The sequence below is a fragment of the Bactrocera neohumeralis genome, chromosome 3 (genome assembly GCF_024586455.1).
Source record: "Bactrocera neohumeralis isolate Rockhampton chromosome 3, APGP_CSIRO_Bneo_wtdbg2-racon-allhic-juicebox.fasta_v2, whole genome shotgun sequence".
Classification (NCBI taxonomy): Eukaryota; Metazoa; Arthropoda; class Insecta; order Diptera; family Tephritidae; genus Bactrocera; species Bactrocera neohumeralis.
This window is the reverse complement of record NC_065920.1, coordinates 50,334,965-50,354,848: the sequence shown is the minus strand read 5'-3', so window position 1 is coordinate 50,354,848 and position 19,884 is coordinate 50,334,965. Positions and strand designations below refer to the sequence as shown.

Here is a 19,884-nt window from a genome sequence, read left to right as displayed (position 1 = left end):
TGAATTCACAGAAACATTTAAAGGTGATCCAAGTAAAGGTAGCTTTTTCAATAGCTTTTCTTTCACAGAACACGTATGGGCCATGCCAATCTATTATGTTAATTTCGTTCAGTATTATCTTGCATTTCATCATGGAAAGACTTACGCCTGAACAACGTTTACAAATCGTTCAACGAAAATTACGACGAAAATTCACGTTTTGTAAAGAATGGGCTTCGCGCGCTTCGCTCAACTTATGGTCAACATAATCGGCCTATTGGGCGTACTATCCACAACACCAACAACCATCTCGAAGAACCACCATCACCCAGTGAAGAAAATATAGCAGCCGTAGCTGAGAATGTATAGAAAAACCATGGAGCTTTTCGCAGCAACTCGGACTGATCTATGGAACGCATTTTACGTCGATATCTTAAATTAAAAGCGTATGGGTTCTTGAAAAGTTTCTAGAAAATCCGACGTTTTCGAGCCAAGCCCTCTGGCTCAATGGGTATGTAAACTAGCAAAATTGCCACATTCGGTACGAAGAGCAACCTGAAAAGATTCCAGAGCTGCCATTTCATCTAGAAAAAACAACGATTTGATGTGGATTGTGGGCCGATGGAATCACCGATCCATATTTCTTCCAAAATGATGTCGGTGAGAACGTAACCGTCAATGGCGACCGTTATCGTGCTATGATAACCAACTATTAAAGCTTGCGATCTCCGCGACATTTGGTATAAACAAGACGGCGCAACTTCCTACACATCGCATCAATCAATGAATTTATTGAGAGAACACTTTGTTGAGTAGATAATTTCACGTTTTGCAGCGGTCGATTGATTGGCCACCAAGATTGTGTGATATCACACCTTTCGACTTTTTCTTGCGGGAATATGTAAAGTCTAAAATCGATGCGGACAATCCCAGTTTGATTCAAATCTTGAGAAAAACATCTCGCGTGTCATTCGCCAGTTGCCAGTCGAAATGCTCGAGCGAGGCATTGAAAATTCCTCAACGGATGGATCGTCTGAGACGTTGCTGCGGCGAACATTTAAAAGAGATAATCTTCAAAAATTAAATTCCAGAGAATCTTCTTTCGAATGATAATAGATATTCCCCTTTAAATTTGAAGTTTCTATATTTTTTATTTAAAAAAGTAGAGTACCTAGCCGCCTTAACAAATTCATAGAAAAATCAAGGCGCTTTGTCGATATACAACTGTATTTTTGATTCGTACTTACAGTTCTGGGTATTAAAATGAAACAAGAGGATTTTTTTGAGTCAACGAATGAAATCTCAAACTAGAATCAGTATATTTAACGATTTTTTTATAAGAACAAACAAACAAACAATCAAATAAAGAACAAAAATTCCTGGTTTGCTGAGTTATATTTGACTTTTCATTTCTTATGAGAAATTTTTGTTTCCTCAGTGTAATAACCTTGCTTATTTCTATACATTTTCCGAAAAAAATTTTATTATTAACTATTTTTTAACACTTATTTGATAGATATTCGGGAGGTATGTCAATGGTGGTCATAAACCAGTCTTGTTTTTGGCATAACTAAACTACAAATATTAGGTCTACAACTTTGCTTCCGCCGTTTTTTTGTAAATTTAAGGATTTATTGTATAAAAAAGGGTCCAAAAGTGTTTTCCCTTATTCCCTCGAAAAACAATGCTTAATTAAAACACGAAATGCTTTATGATCCATTTTTTGTAAACTAACACAAGTTGCTTTACAAAAATTCTATATTTTTTTAATACCTAATAGAAATCATACAGATGGTAGTAGTAGAGTAATTGTATTATCTATGTGTGTGTCAGCCTCAGTAAAGCGTGGACGAGTCCTCAGCCGCACTTTTCTTGGAATTCAAACAAAAAGCAAAATTTCCCGCAAATGTCGAGAATTCGGCTCAAAAAGTGACATTTTCAGTTGAGGATAAGTTTGGGATGCAGACAGATCTCTACAAATATTTTGTTGGGTTAATGTTGACACAAATGTCCAAGATCGATATAAAACGATTTAATCGACCAGTGCTTGACCCTAGAGACATCTATTGGAAAACGGCGGAAGCAAAGATGTAGACCACTGCAGGTACATAGATTTGAAACCCGACACCTCTATACAAAATCGATTATAATGTTCTTTAAGGGAACCAACTTTTACTTGAAACATTTTCTTTCATAACCTCAAATATTAAATCCTTGGTGTATAAAAGTTCTTACACAAAAATCGAATGCTTCCATTATGCTTTGAATATTATAAATTTGAGCAGTATACACCGACTTCGCGACAAACTCGCAAGTTATCTTTATTGTCATCAGAGTACAAAACAGCATTTGTAGCACAGTTATGTTAAATTTTTCGAGGTCGCTGATAAACTATATAAATATACATACTTATGCAAGTAAAAAAATGTAGCATAATAACATAATTCAAGATAAAGAAGAAGCTTTTGTTATGAAAATGAAATAAGGCATAATCCGACTACAGAAAATATATATAAATTATCTATTATATCTGGCTTTCTAGGCTTATATTTAAGGTCAACTGATTATTTATTATATTTCTAAGAGATTTTGTTAAGTAGTATGTTGGTTTTATTATGTATGCTGAGGTTCCGATTTTAGACGAATAAAGTTGAAAGTTAATACTATTTTGTATATAATAATCTATTAACTGCCACTGCAGTGTCTTCCAGTTGGATATCATAGCAATTGAAGATAGCCTTCTTGTTCTGACCAATAGTGTGCTCATAACAATAAATGAATTATTTGTTATACAGTTAACCAAGCTTGAAATCTCTAAAGTCTCTTAAGGTTTTCTCAAAGATAGTGAAAGAATGCCTTAATGTCTTAGTGGATCTAACATCCTATTTTGCAATAAACCATGCAATGGGCTCTAAGATATTGTGATATTCTTGCTAACTACGAAGCAGATGAATTAGAAAGATTAGACATCAACTTAAAACTAGACTCCGGAAAAGATGGAATTTATATACCTCCACTTATAAATATTCAATCGCCAAACATGTAATAAATATTGCTGTGTTTCGATGGAGTCAATACGCAATTTGATGAAGAAATAGGCAAAGGTAACTTGAATACAACATGGGTTGCCAATTTAAAAGTCCCCGGCATTCCATAATAAAACACATTTTTTTGCAAAATTATATTTTTATTCAATATAGTTGTCTTCAAGAATGATCTACTGATTATAGCGACTCTCCAACTATTCAATACCATTTTTGTAGTATGATTTGATGTTTGCTTCAAAATAGTTCCCAGTTTCGGCGAACACCTCTTCATTCGACGTAAATTTATTCCCAGCGGACATTCTTTAGGTTTTGCTAACAAGAAGTAGTCGCTGGGGCCAGATCTGGGGACGGTGGATACGGAAGCAATTCAAAATCCTATTTAAGAACTTTTGCCATTGTTTTCACTGATTTGTGTTTACATATTGTCTTGGTGAAACAAGACTTTCTTTTTTTTAAATGCGGCCGTTTTTCGTCGATTTTGTCCTTCAAACTGTCCAATAACGCTATGTAATAGTTGCTGTAGATGATCCTTCCTTTTGCAAGGTATTCACTAATAATTACTCCATACGCATCCTAAAATACAGATGCCATAAACTTGACAGCCGACTGCTGTGTTTTTCCATGCTTTAGGTTCAGTCCACTCCGATGGCTGTTGATGGGACTTCGGAGTGAAATGATGGAGCCATGTTTAATACATTGTCATATATCGACGCAAAAATGTGGGTTTACTACGCTCGAACATCTCCAAACAGTGCTTCGAAAATTTCCTGAAAAAGCTTCTTCAGTGTGATATTTTTATACTCTCGCAACAAAGTTGCTAAGGAGAGTATTATAGTTTTGTTCACATAACGGTTTTTTGTAAGTCCTAAAACTAAAAGAGTCAGATATAGGGTTATATATACCAAAGTGATCAGGGTGACGAGTAGAGTTGAAATCCGGATGTCTGTCTGTCCGTCCGTCCGTCCGTCCGTGCAAGCTGTAACTTGAGTAAAATTGAGATATCATGATGAAACTTGGTACACGTGTTTCTTGGCTCAATAAGAAGGTTAAGTTCGAAGATGGGCCCACAAAATGGCGGAAACCAAAAACCTATAAAGTGTCATAACTAAGCCATAAATAAAGATATTAAAGTAAAATTTGGTACAAAGGATCACATTAGGGAAGGGCATATTTGGACGTAATTTTTCTGGAAAAGTGGGCGTGGCCCCGCCCCTACTAAGTTTTTTGTATATATCTCGGAAACTACTATAGCTATGTCAACCAAACTCTATAGAGTCGTTTCCTTCAGGCACTTCCATATACAGTTCAAAAATGGAAGAAATCGGATAATAACCACGCCCACCTCCCATACAAAGGTTATGTTGAAAATCACTAAAAGTGCGTTAACCGACTAACAAAAAACGTCAGAAACACTAAATTTTACGGAAGAAATGGCAGAAGGAAGTTGCACCCAAGCTTTTTTTTTTTAATTGAAAATGGGCGTGGCCTCGCCCACTTATGGACCAAAAACCATATCTCAGGAACTACTAGACCGATTTCAATGAAATTCGGTATATAATATTTTCTTAACACCCTGATGACATGTACGAATATGGGTGAAATCGGTTCACAACCACGCCTTCTTCCAATATAACGCTATTTTGAATTCCATCTGATGCCGAATAATAGCGGAATAAAACTTTACACAAATACGGTATTTGAAAAAATATGTAAATGATGGATAATGAAATCTCGATTATCACTTTATCATGCCAGAGTATAAAATGTTCGGTGACATCCGAACTTAGCCCTTCCTTACTTGTTATTACAAACATTCGTATATTTAAAGACTTTGAACAGTCGCAATATTCAAATACTTAGTAAGTTGCTAAATTTTCGTCTCACCCTAACATCTACAAGTGTAAAAATATAAATCAACTATAGAACAATTTGGAATGTTAATATAAAATATGCACATTGTGGTTGAGTATCGAATACAAATTATATATTAAATATTTCTCGTATTCTTTCTCAGAATGAATTAGCAAATTATTTCTTATCAAAGCGCAAATATTTTATTTATAAAAATTATTTATGACTAAGGAGTATTACATTTTGTGGTTAAATTTGGTAAATTGAGCTTTCATTTCTTTAAAGAGAAAGCATTTATAATTAAAAAAAAAAACACCAGATGTACAACGAACCCACAACAATCGAATAGGTCTACGTTTGGATACAATTTTCTTTCATTATAGGAAAAACGGACTTAAAGGTCTGTCATATGTTTGCAAGTATCAAATCGAAGAAACAATTGAGATACATCGAGTAATTATAATTTTATGATGGAATAGAGATATAATAGAAGAAAGCTGTACAACTTTGATAAGATACTTATCTACATACCAGTTGCTACTAAAGTCAAATTCGTTTATAGTTTTGTAAAACAAGTTCTAAAACGTCGTTGACGTCAAGAAAAAATTGTATATACTTAAGTCAATTCCGCTTAGTATTCCTATTTTTTATTCTGTAATTCTCCTTTATATCAAAGTTAATCATACAATAGATACTTTCAAGCAGTGACTCAGCTATCAGTGAGATAAGATTTTCATATGAGCTTGCATTAACATTCGACGAATTTCTTGAGAAATTCACTTCAAATTTAAAATTGTAGAAATTATTCTTAATTCAATGGGGAATAGACCTGCTTGATTGAGTGTCAATAAGATGGTATATTTAGAGTTTATACTTTGAATAGTTTCGTGAAGTCAAAATAGCCGATAGTTTGTTTTGCGAAGCTTAGTATTGTGGTTGTTTCAGAAATTGCTGTTGTGAAGGTCAGCCTCTGCTTGCAGAATTTCTTCCTCCTTTTTCAATTTACAAGCAGACAGCGATATCATGGTTAATCTACTGTTTCGAGACGCGAACATAAGTATTTACACTAATATCGTAATATTGATCTGATATTTCCCAGAAAAATAGCTGTAGATTCTTTGATGCCATTTTCTTTGTACAAGATTGTGAACAATCACGAAAGCTATCAACGTGGATGATCTGTATTTGATTATTATTAAACTGAGAGCGAAGAGTTTATTTTGCTTTCTACTTCTAGTAAATCGATCCACACATAAAATGAGTGTTTTACAAAGAAAAATTTTTCTTTGGTGAAAGATGTGTAGAGAGATAAAGGTAATTTTAACTTATCACTTCTGTATAAGTTATCTGGGAAGTTGGAGTGATCGAAGCGTCCAAGTCTCTATTTCCTCAAATTTAACTAACGAAACTGGTCGACTGGACTTTGTGTCAGGTTAAATATATTTCGTACGAAAATTTACCTTCCTAAAGGTGATGCAAAGGGTTCAGAGGCTCACTGCGCTGTGCATAATGGATCTTTAAGAACAACTCCAACGACGGCTCTTGAACTGGTACTAAACTGCCTTCTATAGACTGCTAGCAAAATCGGCGGGACGACTACTGGCTGCAGGAGAATTTACATATGGAACCTTGCGTCTTAGTTCGTTAGGTAGTGGCGGTTTGGCAAACACGGACTACATGATCCCACTTTTCAACTAGGAAAGAAGTAAAGTAAAGAAAAAATGAAGGATTGAGTTGGTGCGGCGATAAACTGTCCAGAGTTAGGCATAAGACAGCTTTTTTCTTAAGTTGCCGGACCACTGCAGTATATTTCAAGCTGAGGTCTCTGCTATTGCGTAAGCTCCAGATCTGGCCTCTAATGCACCTGCAGGCAATTTCAGAGTCAACCTCAACGTAGCCTAGCAGCAATCAAGGCGGTAACCCCATATCGCATATCGGCAGGAAGTGCCTTGGGAAGCAAGGTATCAGTGGAAAGTCTTGCCAGAAGTAAACAACTTCACTTCTATTGGCTGCCAGGCTCATAAAAGCAACGACTTCAATGAAATAGTGAACGAGATTTCCAAGAGTGGTGTACAGCTAACACCCGAAAACTTATCAAAATCGGGTATTGTCAAAGACAATATGGACAGAAGTGTGGTAACGAAAATCCGATGGAACGAGCTACCTGGGTGCAAAATTGACAAAAAAAATGTGCAAAGCGGTAGGTCGAAAGTACACAAAATTCCTATTGGCACTCGATAGAAAAGACTGTGTGATAACACAGAATGGGGATGACAGATCGAGAAGACTACAAGAAATGTCTAGGGTAAGGTTTCAGGGAAACAATGGAGTATATATTGTGCACTTGTCACGCATTGGCAAGACTACGCGGTAAGCATCTGGGGTCCCCACGGTAGGATACACTGGAGGAGGTATCTATGGTGAGGTCACAGAGTCTGTTAAAAATCGCGTCAAGCGTAGGAATCCTAATGGATGACTACTTCTCATGGACCTAGTAACTGAACTCCATCTGGTATCGTAAAGGACCAAAACTGGTCTATGCGTGGCTCACCAGACTAACTGAACCTATCCTAACTGAACCTAAGTTCGAACATTTTATACCCTCACAATTTGTAAGAATCTAAGCCGGAAAAACTCTCAGCTATGCTATGAAATTCATTAAAGTCAGATAGAAAATCAAAATGTATGGAAGTCGCTATATCGCGTATAGTGGAGCTAACAAAGGGTCGAGAATGATTGCATTTTACTTTTAGTATTACCCAAGAAAACTCGAGAACATATTTCACATCGACTTTTTCGGGAGAAAATCTGGAATAATGAAAGTCATGATAGATTAGGATAATTTGTGGATGAATTGAATACATTTTCGGCATTATGCTGTCTTATCAATTTACACCGAAGTTTGAAATTCGTATATTAAGTAAAGGAGGGCCAATTTTTTCTGTTTTAGAGATAAGGCTACATATTTGTTATATATGTATAAAGTATATTTTTATTTCGTTAAGATATCTTACATATTGACCGGAAAATATGGAATTAAGCCAACCGATAGCTTGAAAATCTTTCTGTTGGGCGTATAAAGACTAGGGGAAGTATTGAACCGATGTTACATCATGACAAGTTACTTTCAGACAAATTGACCACAGTTTGACCGATATTTTCAGTAAAATGTCGGCCTTAGGCATTGTGGTCTCCGTGTTCGGTGCTTGAGGATTTCAAAATTTATTATTCGATTTAAACTCTTTTATCTGATTTCAACTCTTTTTGGAACTTAAATGTTGTTATATGAGAAGTAGGCGTGGTTATTGTACGATTTGGCACATTTCCACACTGTAGCAAAAAAAACGCTGGAACAAAATAATGCAGAAAAGATGGGATGTAGAATCTTACCTGCCTCAATAGAAGTCTTACTGTACAAACTTGAGCGAAGAATTTAATTTTCAAGGCATTTGCTTTTCAACATAACCGTTATATCGAGTGTGGGCGTGGTTATCATCTGATTTTACTTACATAAGTACTTCTACAGTGTTTGAAGATTTTCTGAAGGTCTCCTACTAGGTAAGTTTAGTTAGCATAGCTTTAGTAAGGTATGCACATTATACTTATTAGAGGGCGGGGCCAGGTACAAACAACCGTTAGATGAACAAAACTACTCTCCAACAATACATATGTCGCAAGAGTACATAAAGATACAAAATAACAATTATTTACGCATATTAATTTACTAAATGTTAGTGTGAACAGCTTCCAAATGATTTTGTAAAAAAGTCGTGGGCGTTCAAATTGAGAGTGATTTCCACTGCCGCATACATATCTACTTTATATATGTTATATGTATATACTATATTTATATATGTAGGTATTGTATGTATATATGTATGTATTATAGGTAAGTAAGCATACATATTTATATCTGCATTTCCATTACAACTCTTACATAAGAGCAGCACTCGAACTAGTCATGCCACTTATGCTGCTCAGCTTGGCTTTGCACTGTTATTTCCAATGCCGCCTTGAAATTCGAGAATAAAAGTTAAATAACCTGATTTCAAGCAAGGTTTGCCAAGCGCGCAAGAAGGAATACCAAAACAAATGAAATGAAAAACAACAAAAAACTGTTAATTTTGAGCGCAGCATATTTCAGTGGGTGTGAGGGTGTGTGTTTGCCGGCTAGCATGCACTGGCGTATGACCTCAGCGCACTAATAAATACCGGCAAATACTGGGAAATTTTTAATGGCAAGCGAACATGTTCGACCAACACGTGTTCATGCAAGTTCGCTGTTCGAAACGAACATTTTTAAAGCCAGAGAACTTAAAATGTTAGTAGAGCTATGTGCATAGATTTGTAAAAATTCCGATGCATTCGCCAAAATACTGGCATCAGTATCTCGTAGATAGCATTTTGTATCTGTGTCGTATATACACACACCCCCTTACATATTGACAAACAAACTCCGGTTGCGCGTTGTGTTGGGACTGTTTTCGGCCGCTCTTGGCTCACTCGCTGGGCTGTGTCTGGCCGTCTGCTTCGCATGTAGGAGCTTCTGCGCTACTAAAGTTAGTCAACAACGAACAGCACTCGTGGATAGTTGTTTGCTTGCGGTATTTTTGTAATTTTTTTTATGCGAAACTTGCTCGACGCCAACTAATTGAGAATACTTTGGTTTGGTTTTGTTTATGAATACGGTTAGGAAATACGACAATAACGCGAGTGCGAAACGGCAAAGGTGAAACGGGAATTTGTTATTTTATTTAAATGGTAATTGAGAAATTAGAATTAGACAAACAAATATGTGCAAAATAACGGTACAACTTTGATATTTGAGAAATTAATGCTCTAATGCATATGCATGTATATGTGCATATTTGTATGTGTGCCTATTTGTTAATGGGAGCGATTTGATTAAAAAGTTAATGGAAGTGATTGAATATTTGCGTGGCAAAGTGTTGTTTGCAACGCAGCGTCACTAGCGAACGCAATGCTTATGAACCAGCCTGCGTTGCAAGTGGTGCGTAAATGAAGAGCTGGATTTGTAATTGAGTGGTTGCTCAAATAATTAAGTGCTATGTAGTGGAAGACAAGAAATTTTTGAGAAAAAAAAATGTTGAAAATATTCTTAATGAAAAATTAAATTAAATTAAAAATTAACGAATATAAATAAAAATGAAAAATTTAGTAATCTAATCTGCAAATAAGAAGCAAGCATTATTTGTAGATTAATCAAATAATCGTTTACTTTGGCTTCAGCGAAGTAATTAAAACCTTCACAGGTGTTTTTCTTTGCATAAAAGGGTATAAGAAGAACTTTATCTCGACTTTGGTCGACCCCTTTATATTTATGACATATGTACATACATATATACGCTATAGTGATCCGATCTGAATAATTTGTCTATAGACTAGAGCGTCTCCTTACATAATAATAAATACAAAATTTTTGAAAATATTTTGGAAAATAAAAATTTTTTTCCAAACAAAAACTTCATTTGATCGGACAGCTTCTATGGCGGCTATATGCTATAACCAACCGCTATGAACAATATTTTCGGATATTAAAGTGCTGCCGTAGGCAATAACACCGGTCAACAAAAAAATATTTTTTTTGGGGTTTCTGTTCTCATGCTTGAATTCTGATTCTAGACATTGAAAAACACTTAAATATTAATCTTTAGTTCTTTAAGTTTGCTTTGGGCTGATCTACATCGATAAGTATATTTGGGGCTTAATACGAGAGCGCTCATATGAGCATAAAAGAAATACAAAAAATATTCATTTTTAGACAGTAATTTCTTGTTAGTTTACATTTATATGTTATTTTTTATCACACATCTTGAATAAAAACGACTCTTGTATCTAAAAAAATGTTTTCTAATTATAATCTATAGTGAAATTGTAGAAAAAATATAAAAATCATCGAAAAATTGCTCTAATTTCTACAAAAGCAAACTTTAACCGGAAAAAAAATGTTCCCCTTATTTTTGTCATAGGAGAAACTAAAATTTAACATTTAGATGTCAGACCCAAAAATCGTGTTGACCGGTGTAATCTATGGCAAATTTTGTGTTGATATCTTTCAGGTAAAAAAGTTTTCCAGACAAAAGCTTGATTTCGATCGGTTAGTTTGCATGGCAACTATAAGCTATAGTGGTCTGATCAGAACATTTTTTTTCGGAGATTAAAGAGTTGTGTTGAAAAATATTTTATATCGATTTTTGAGCAGATATCTTGTCAGATAAAAAAGTTTTCCTTACAAGAACTGGATTTTGATCTATGAGTTTGTATGACACCTAGATGCCATAGTGGCTTGATAATGGCGGTTCCGAGTAATGAGTAGCTTTATTAAAAAAAACGGACGAATGCAAGATTTCGGAACGATATTTTAAATACTAAGTGACTAGTTCGCGAATATACAGACGAACAGATTAGAATTACTAAATTGACCGAACTCATCATATTGATCATTTGATAAATACGTATGTATATGTATGTATATGCATATACATACATATATACATTTTTTATATAGTAATATAAGCAACGAAAGCCCGATTGTGGAACTTTAATCCGCTAAGCCTAACCTACTCCCAATTCATATCTCTCTCACGGAACCACCGGATTAAGTATTAGTTCATAGGAGAGAGAAAATTTCATCTATCATACCGACTGACTAACGCCTAATTTACTATATGCCTTAGTTTTGTCATAATTACAGCTGACACTTCACTGAAAGCTTTCCATTTAACGGAGGTCTGACACATGAGTGCTGTCAAATTTTCTACCGAGAAGCTGGCGCCAAGTGAAGGTTTTAACTTTTCCACTTACATTTGAAAAACGAGAGCATTGAAAAAATACGTGCTCAGAGTCTTCTATGCACTCTGTACACGTCGGACAGTACGGAATTAGGTCGTGATGGAATCGGAATAGATAGCTTCAGAGGCAGCCATGCCCACTCAGTATTAGGTTTTAGTGGAAGTCTAGGTCCCCAATCCATGTTGTCTATCTATCCACGAATCGATGTCCGGGATTCTGAATAATATTTTTTTCATATGTATTATACATTCATAACAAATAAAAATTTCTAAAAATAATCAAACTTTAACTGTTATATATCTTTTAAATTTGTTTACGAAAAAATTTTAAACCTTTTTTGTAGAGCATTCAATTTCCTGAAACAAGATAAGTGTTACGAGATATAAAACAACTGTATGTGGACCTTGAAATTAAAAACTCATACACCGTTCAGGGTATAAAAATAAGCATACTATTTCTTTAGAATGTTAGCACAGACCCCTGGCTACATACATACATACATACGCACTTAACTGTAATACAAATCTGATTTCAATTGTTTTTTTTTTTTAATTCCTGGCTAGCCGATTTGCAGCATCATTAAATTTCCAATAACAACATTTCATACATTTCTGTACCAGTTGGCAACAAAATCCAGCCAGAATCCAATAACCAGACCAATTGCCATTTTAATTGGTTTTCTCGTGTCGCTTGACAATATCTCGACTCCAACAAGAATTAATATCTGGGCTCAAATAACAATTTTTGTTTAAAAAAATTTTATGTTGAATTTGCGATATCTCGACTTATATAAAATTTTTTGCTCGAAAAAATAGATTTATTGTTGAAATTGCCAGAAATTGGAAAAACACTTGAAACTTAACTTGAACATTGCATTAAATTACATTTATTTTCTCATGAACATAATTTTTTAGTAAAAAAGTTTTAGAATTTTTCAATATAATTACAACATTTTTTACGTTTTTCAAATCACCAACCCCCAGTATGGTAAGAGTGTCTCAAATATTATAATTTTATGGTAAATAGTAACGTATGTGTAAAGTTTTATTCCGCTATCATCATTGGTTCCTAATGTATATATATATTATACAGAGAAGGCATCAGATGGACTTCAAAATAGCGTTATATTGGAAGAAGGCGTGGTTGTTAACCTATTTCACCCATATTTCGTACATGTCATCATGGTGTTAAGAAAATATTATATACCGAATTTCATTGAAATCGGTGGAGTAGTTCCTGAGATATGGTTTTTGATCCATAAGCGGGCGAGGCCACGCCCATTTTCAATTTTTAAAAAAGCCTGAGTGCAACTTCCTTCTGCCATTTCTTCAGTAAAATTTAGTGTTTCTGACGTTTTTTTTAGTCGGTTAACGCACTTTTAGTGATTTTCAACATAACCTTTGTATGGGAGGTGGGCGTGGTTATTACCCGATTTCTTCCATTTTTGAACTGTATATGGAAATACCTGAAGGAAACGACTCTATAGAGTTTGGTTGACATAGCTGTAATAGTTTCCGAGATATGTACAAAAAACTTAGTAGGGGGCGGGCCACTCCTACTTTTCCAAAAAAGTACGTCCAAATATGCCTCTCCCTAATGCGATCCTTTGTGCCAAATTTCACTTTAATATCTTTATTTATGGCTTAGTTATGACACTTTATAGGTTTTCGGTTTTCGCCATTTTGTGGGCGTGGCAGTAGGCCGATTTTGCCCATCTTCGAACTTAACCTTCTTATTGAGCCAAGAAATACGTGTACCAAGTTTCATCATGATATCTCAATTTTTACTCAAGTTACAGCTTGCACGGACGGACGGACAGACGGACGGACGGACAGACGGACAGACAGACATCCGGATTTCAACTCTACTCGTCACCCTGATCACTTTGTTATATATAACCCTATATCTGACTCTTTCAGTTTTAGGACTTACAAACAACCGTTATGTGAACAAAACTATAATACTCTCCTTAGCAACTTTTTGAGAGTATAAAAATAATTGGTTAAGTTTTGCAGCAGCAAATATTATAAATTTAAATGTTTATATTATTTGTAAAACCATTATATGGGACATGAGCTTACAAAAATCCCTGCAAGTTTTAAGATTCGTTCCAATCTTGAACCAATTAATAGTTCTATCGTTATGCATCCAATCCAATAATCCAACATGAATCTCTAAGTATTAGTTAAACATTTCGAAATGCATTTTCGAGTTAACAGCCATCATTAATTTCAAAAATTTTACAGTTTTATATTCCTCAAGCGTTATTTATAATTCTTAAGGTGTTTTTTTTCTTTCTATTATGGTACATATATATATATGTAGGCATATTTCTCAGATTATTATTTATAAAACCTAAGTTTACATGCAATATTACTCTTGAATTATTCAATATTCTTTAAGACTGATTACAAGATTTTTTAGTAGAGAACTAAATTCTTCCGATAAACCGCATTATACTTTCGCTAAAATCTTTTCCCTGTTGAGAGTGCATTGACTCTACTCTGTTGAAAAACAGTATTGAATACCTTAGAAGTACCATAAAAGTTTTGAATTTTGTTAAAGTAATCTAGTAATTAATAAAAGGAATAAGCAAAATAAAATTTCGAAACTAAAAAATATATTTAAGAAGCTCGTGCTTAAATTTCAGACTAATCGGTTTAGCCATTTTCGAGTAATGTTGGTCACCGACTTCCTAAACATCATTTTAAGAAATCATTTTAAGAAAAGTTTGAAATGTACTTTACATACATACGCTCTGAAACGCATTTTCAAATTTGCGTGTAACTTCGAAAATATTCACCGGAACGATATCAAATTTTCTGTGTATATTCTTAAATATATGTATGTATATTAAGAAAATTTAATAAAAAATCGATTTTTTTTTGAAAATTTTAACCTTATATAACCACTTAAAGCCGAGCCGAGTGTAAATGAGCGTGTTGCGTAAATCGGAAAATGCCTCGGTTCGGTTTTAGGCGTCCACTCTGTGGGCACCCTAAGAAAGCTGTATTCAAATTATTATGCAATAGATACAAAACTTGCTTCAAATCAGACTGTCCGACGGAAAATTTTTAAAAATTGTTATTACATGAATTAAATCATTGAATCCTGAAAACTATATACAGGACAAGCAGTTAAAAGAGGTGTTGTTTGATCAGATCATCATCAAAGCAAATTTCTGAACCGCCAAAATCCATGTGTCTCGATTGAAACGATCATTGGTATTGGGAAAACTTTTAATTGGGTAGGTTGGAAAATGAAGGTGCAGACTTTATCATTATTCATAACACACAAAATCAATTTTAACCAGTGTTTTAAAAACGGCGCAATGTTGCTTATAAGCAACATTTCATAACGCTAAAACCAGCAGAGATACAAGTTTGAAACTGTTACCAATTCATGTTCAAGGCTCAACTAATAACCCTGTGCCCTTAAAATATTTTTAAGCACGCTCACTTTTATTCTGACATGAAATTTTTTGCTAAATAAGTGTTTCATGAAAGCTTGAGAAAAACCAATTTGTTAATGAAATTCAATGTTAGAAGATTTTTTAGAAATAATTAAATTTTAACAATTTTGTGAAATTTATTATTTAAATATTAATTTTTTACATAAGTGTTATTTATACAAGTATGCTTATGTGGATATAATTATACTACAAAGTCCATTAGCTGAACACCTTTCCCAAAAATTCCATTGTCCACCTTCTGCAGAGCTTTCCAATGAATCAGTGGCTATTAGGCGGCTTTAAAGTGTTTTTTGTGTTCTTTATTATTTGTCCGTTTCCCTTTTAAAGAGCGTTGATTGTGTTGAATGAAGGAAGCGCGCCGAATGACATGTGTGGAATTGTAAGCAAAAATATTGAAATTCCATATGGGCTTCGTCCGACACGTCAAGCATATGATGAGTGGCATAGAATGCATATGCGAAGTGATAAACATAGATAAAAAAGTATATTTATTAATATATTTACATTTTATGAACATACATACATATGTACATATGTAAATACATGCATACATATGTGACTGCAGTTAATGACAATTAATGGCGAAAAGTAGTTAAGAATTTCAGTTCAACACAGACACTTTCATACATACAGATGTACATTTAGAAGGTAAGCAAGAAAGCAAAGAGCAAATGTGCGAATCAGCAGGCAGAAGTATGCGTTTTACAACAACACAACCACCCACAAAACTACAAGCAAACACATACAAAATATACGAATATTTAAAAAACTTTACGCGCTTGCCATCATTTAACGTTCAACTTGCATACATAAACTTATCTGTACATAATATTATACATACATATATGTATATGTGTATGTATGTATGCATTTGTGCGGCGCGCATAAACACATTGAGCGTTGAGTTATTGGACAGCCCGTAAACCTACGAGAATGTTGCTCAATGTGCAGCGAACTGAAGCCTGAACGCCTGCATTCATGCATTTGAGAGTGTGTGTGTGCGTTGGAGTGATTGCTTGTATGCGCGAATCTCTGAAGGAGAAGCATGGGCTTGCGCTGCGAAGATAGTGGCAAAAGCGGATAAGGAAAATGTTGTGCAGAAATAAAAAAAAACCAAAACAACAACAATATATGCAAAAACAACAACAAGAAGCATAGCAACAAAAACAAAAATGTCTAAAAATTCAAAAAAAAAAAACACGACAACAACAACAAGCCTAATAACTACAAGAAAATTCAGAAAAAACAGCAACCAAATATTCCAACAACAACAACAACAAAGTCCAACAACTACAACAAAAATAAACTTACGAAAAGAACAGAAGAAAATACAAAAACAACATTTTTTCAGAAAAAAGTAAAAAACACAGCTGAAGCGGCATGAGAGATACATATATACATACGTACATACATACCTATGTATATTTATAAGTATATACTTATATGATAATTGAAGACAGCTCAATATGAAGCAGAATATCGAAAATGATATACCACAAAGCAATGGTAAAAAGCAGCAAACTCGATTGCAAGCGAAGAAGACTTGTTTTTTAGGCCGGTCTGCTGGTGGCATAGCACCATGCCCATATCAAGCCAAGCAGGCATACATATCAACAAGCCATACATACACACATATTTATACACATACACACACATGTATTTACCATAACAGTTCGCTTGTTTTGTGAGCACATTGTAGCATGCCTGTTTCTGGTGTCTTGAGCGTCCGTTTGGTGTTGTAAAACCGGTTCTGCTAATCAATGGGGCTCTAATGATCGCTGCAATTGTCTGTGAGGCGATTTTTGTTTGAATGAAGAATGAAGAAGAAAAAGAGTTAATATGCGTTCTGTTGTTTTGGCGTTAAGTTAACATTAACAACAAACATGTTTAAACATATAAACATACATACATACTCCAAAAATGTGCTCACATTAAAGAATTCCTTAAGGTTAGGTAGTAAATGTGGCCAAATAAGAATGCCAGGCACAAAGAAAGAATTTATGAGCTATGACTTAAGCATTTGTACGCCCATATGTAGATACATATACATATGTATAATATATACATACATATGTGAATATGTATTACCTTATGAATATGAAAATTAATTTTTGGCACGTTTTCAAGCATTAGTCGAAAGCTTCCAGTAATTTTCATAACACTTCTTCGACTTTAGCCATTTGTGGAGCCCTAATATTGGTTAGTTGCTGCTAATATAGCCAAAGAAGTGTTATTGTTTAAGTCGTAACACATTGGGTTTTTTTACAAAAATGGTTTATTAGGCATAATTAATCGTTTGATTTATTTGAAAAATGTCATAACGGTATTTTGTACACTTTCTAATAAGAAATATGACATGCCATAAGCAGTATATGATTTTTGATTGAAAGTTTGGTGCATTTATTTTAGAGACCATATTATTTATGGGCTTTGGAGAATTGGACTCATGTCTAATACTACTTAAAAGCACATACTTATGTATGTATGTAAATATTTTATATAGAATAAGATAACTTGTAGGCATTGTCTTAGAAAACAAAACCAACAAAACATAAAACAATAAAGAAGTTATGAAATAAATTATAATATGTTAAAGTCTTGATGTATTGCATTATGTAATTGAATTCAATTAGCAGTGTGAACTTTCAAATAATAATTTGAAATTTCGTAGCCTTTCGACTAAATAAGGGTTTCTAAAGCACTTAGGTATATATCCTTAAATGAGTCAATTACCGATTTGAAATTTTCATTAATAAGCTCTTAAAATGCTATTTCCCTAAATTTAAGGGTCTTCTAAAGCATCTATAAACACTTAATTAAGTCAATTAGCATTTCAATCAATAAAATTTTTAAATAATTATTGGCTAAATTGAAAGATCTTCTAAAGCAGCTATAAATCCTCAGTTAAATCAATTAGCGAATTAGAATATGAGAAATTAGATTTTCGCAGAACTAGTTAACTGAATAACACTCAAAGCACCGTCAGAATCGGGAAGGACCTCTCCGAGCCGTTTGATATCAAACGAGGTTTCAGAAAAGGTGATTCCCTATCGTGCGATTTTTTCAACCTCCTTCTGGAGAAAATAGTTCGAGCTGCAGAACTTAGTAGAGAAGGTACCATATTTTATAAGAGTGTACAGCTGCTGGCGTATGCTGATGATATTGATATCATCGGCCTCAACACCCGCGCCGTTAGTTCTGCTTTCGCCAGACTGGACAAGGAAGCAAAAGAAATGGGTCTATCTCCTGTCATGAAACAAACTGTCGTCGCACTCGCGACTTGGAACTCACGTCACTGTTGACAGTCATAACTTTGAAGTCGTAGATAATTTCGTCTATCTTTGAACCAGCGTAAACACCACCAACAATGTCAGCCTAGAAATCCAACGCAGCTATAATCGCGTAAGCGGTGTCTGCACCAATTAAGAAGAAGAAGTTAACTGAATTAAAGTGTTTTCCAAAACCTGTCTCTAATTGATTCAATTATTTAAAATTTCAATAAGTTAGTTTTCGAAATTATAGTTAACTAAATTCGGGAGTATTTTATATCATCTATAAGTTCTTAATTGAGTCAATTAGCAATTTCAAATTTAATTTATAAAATTTTGGATTATACAATTTTCGTATTGCTAAATTAAAAATATTTATAAAACATATTTTAGTTCTTAATTGAGTCATTTAGCAATTTTAAATTTTTGCTAATTGACTAAATTAAAAGGTTCATTAAATAATCTTTAAGTCCTTAATTGAGCCAAAAAGCAGTTTCAAATTTCATGTTTCAATTATCAAATTTTTCAAAATATTAATTACGAATTAACTAAATTAATGTGTTTTCCAAAGCACATATCTACAAGTGCTTAATTGAGTCAATTAACAACTTTAAATTTCAGTAAGCAATTTTCCGGCTAAATTAAAGGACTTTTATAACATATTTTAAATGCTAATTAACTAAATTAAAGTAGCACATATAAATTTGTATTGATTCAGTTAGCAACTTCAAAATTCGAAATTCTAATTGACTTATTTAGAAAGATTTTTCATACATCTTTAAGTCTTTAAATGACTCAATTTGTAGTTTAAAATTTAAAGTAACAAATTTTCGAAATGCTTGTTGCCTAAATTAAAGGCATTTTCCTTAGCATCCATAAGTTCTTAATTAACTTAATTACCAATTACAAATTTTAATAAGATCATTTTCGATATTCTAATAGACGGTTTTAATCGGGTTTTTGAGGCACCTCTAACCAGCGCCTTAATTGAGTCAATATGCAGTTTTAAATTTCAACAAGCAAAGTTTTGAAATATTATTTGATTACATGAAAGAGTTTTTAAAGCACCCAGTTTTTTCCTAGCTTGTATCGGAAAAAGATCCTGTATTTGAGCCACCACAAGGATTGTTTTTTTTTTACATTTTTCAATGCTACAGATTTTCCTACTTTACGAAATTTGCTAATTTACTCAATTAAGCGGATTGTCTAAATCCTCTATATTTATTCATAACTTCAGACGGAAAATATTATTACAGGCTTATACTTGCACTCTCTTCAGGCTCAATAATGTTCTGCTCAGTAGTAGCTATATGAGTGTTGTTTGAGGTTAATGATGTTTAAAAATTTCAATTTAAATTTTTGGTCTTCAGCCTCGAACAATTGTAGATTTTAAGATATTTCTAGCTTCTCTGATAAGGGTTACTAAACTATTGCCGCAAACTAATTTTTAATC

At 33.8% G+C, this 19,884-nt stretch overlaps 1 protein-coding gene across 3 annotated transcripts in view; it reads left to right on the top strand.

The window, feature by feature from the left end:
• The first annotated feature begins 9,420 nt into the window (after positions 1-9,420).
• The window catches only part of LOC126753369 (uncharacterized), a 162,300-nt gene continuing 151,836 nt past the window's right edge, over positions 9,421-19,884 (top strand). The window contains exon 1 of one of the 3 annotated variants that reach the window (XM_050464760.1): positions 9,421-9,638. The gene's annotated coding sequence lies outside the window, so the exon portion shown is untranslated. Of the gene's footprint in view, positions 9,639-9,733; positions 9,889-19,884 lie in introns of those variants that run through there. The other 2 variants (XM_050464762.1, XM_050464761.1) reach the window with 2 other exon arrangements.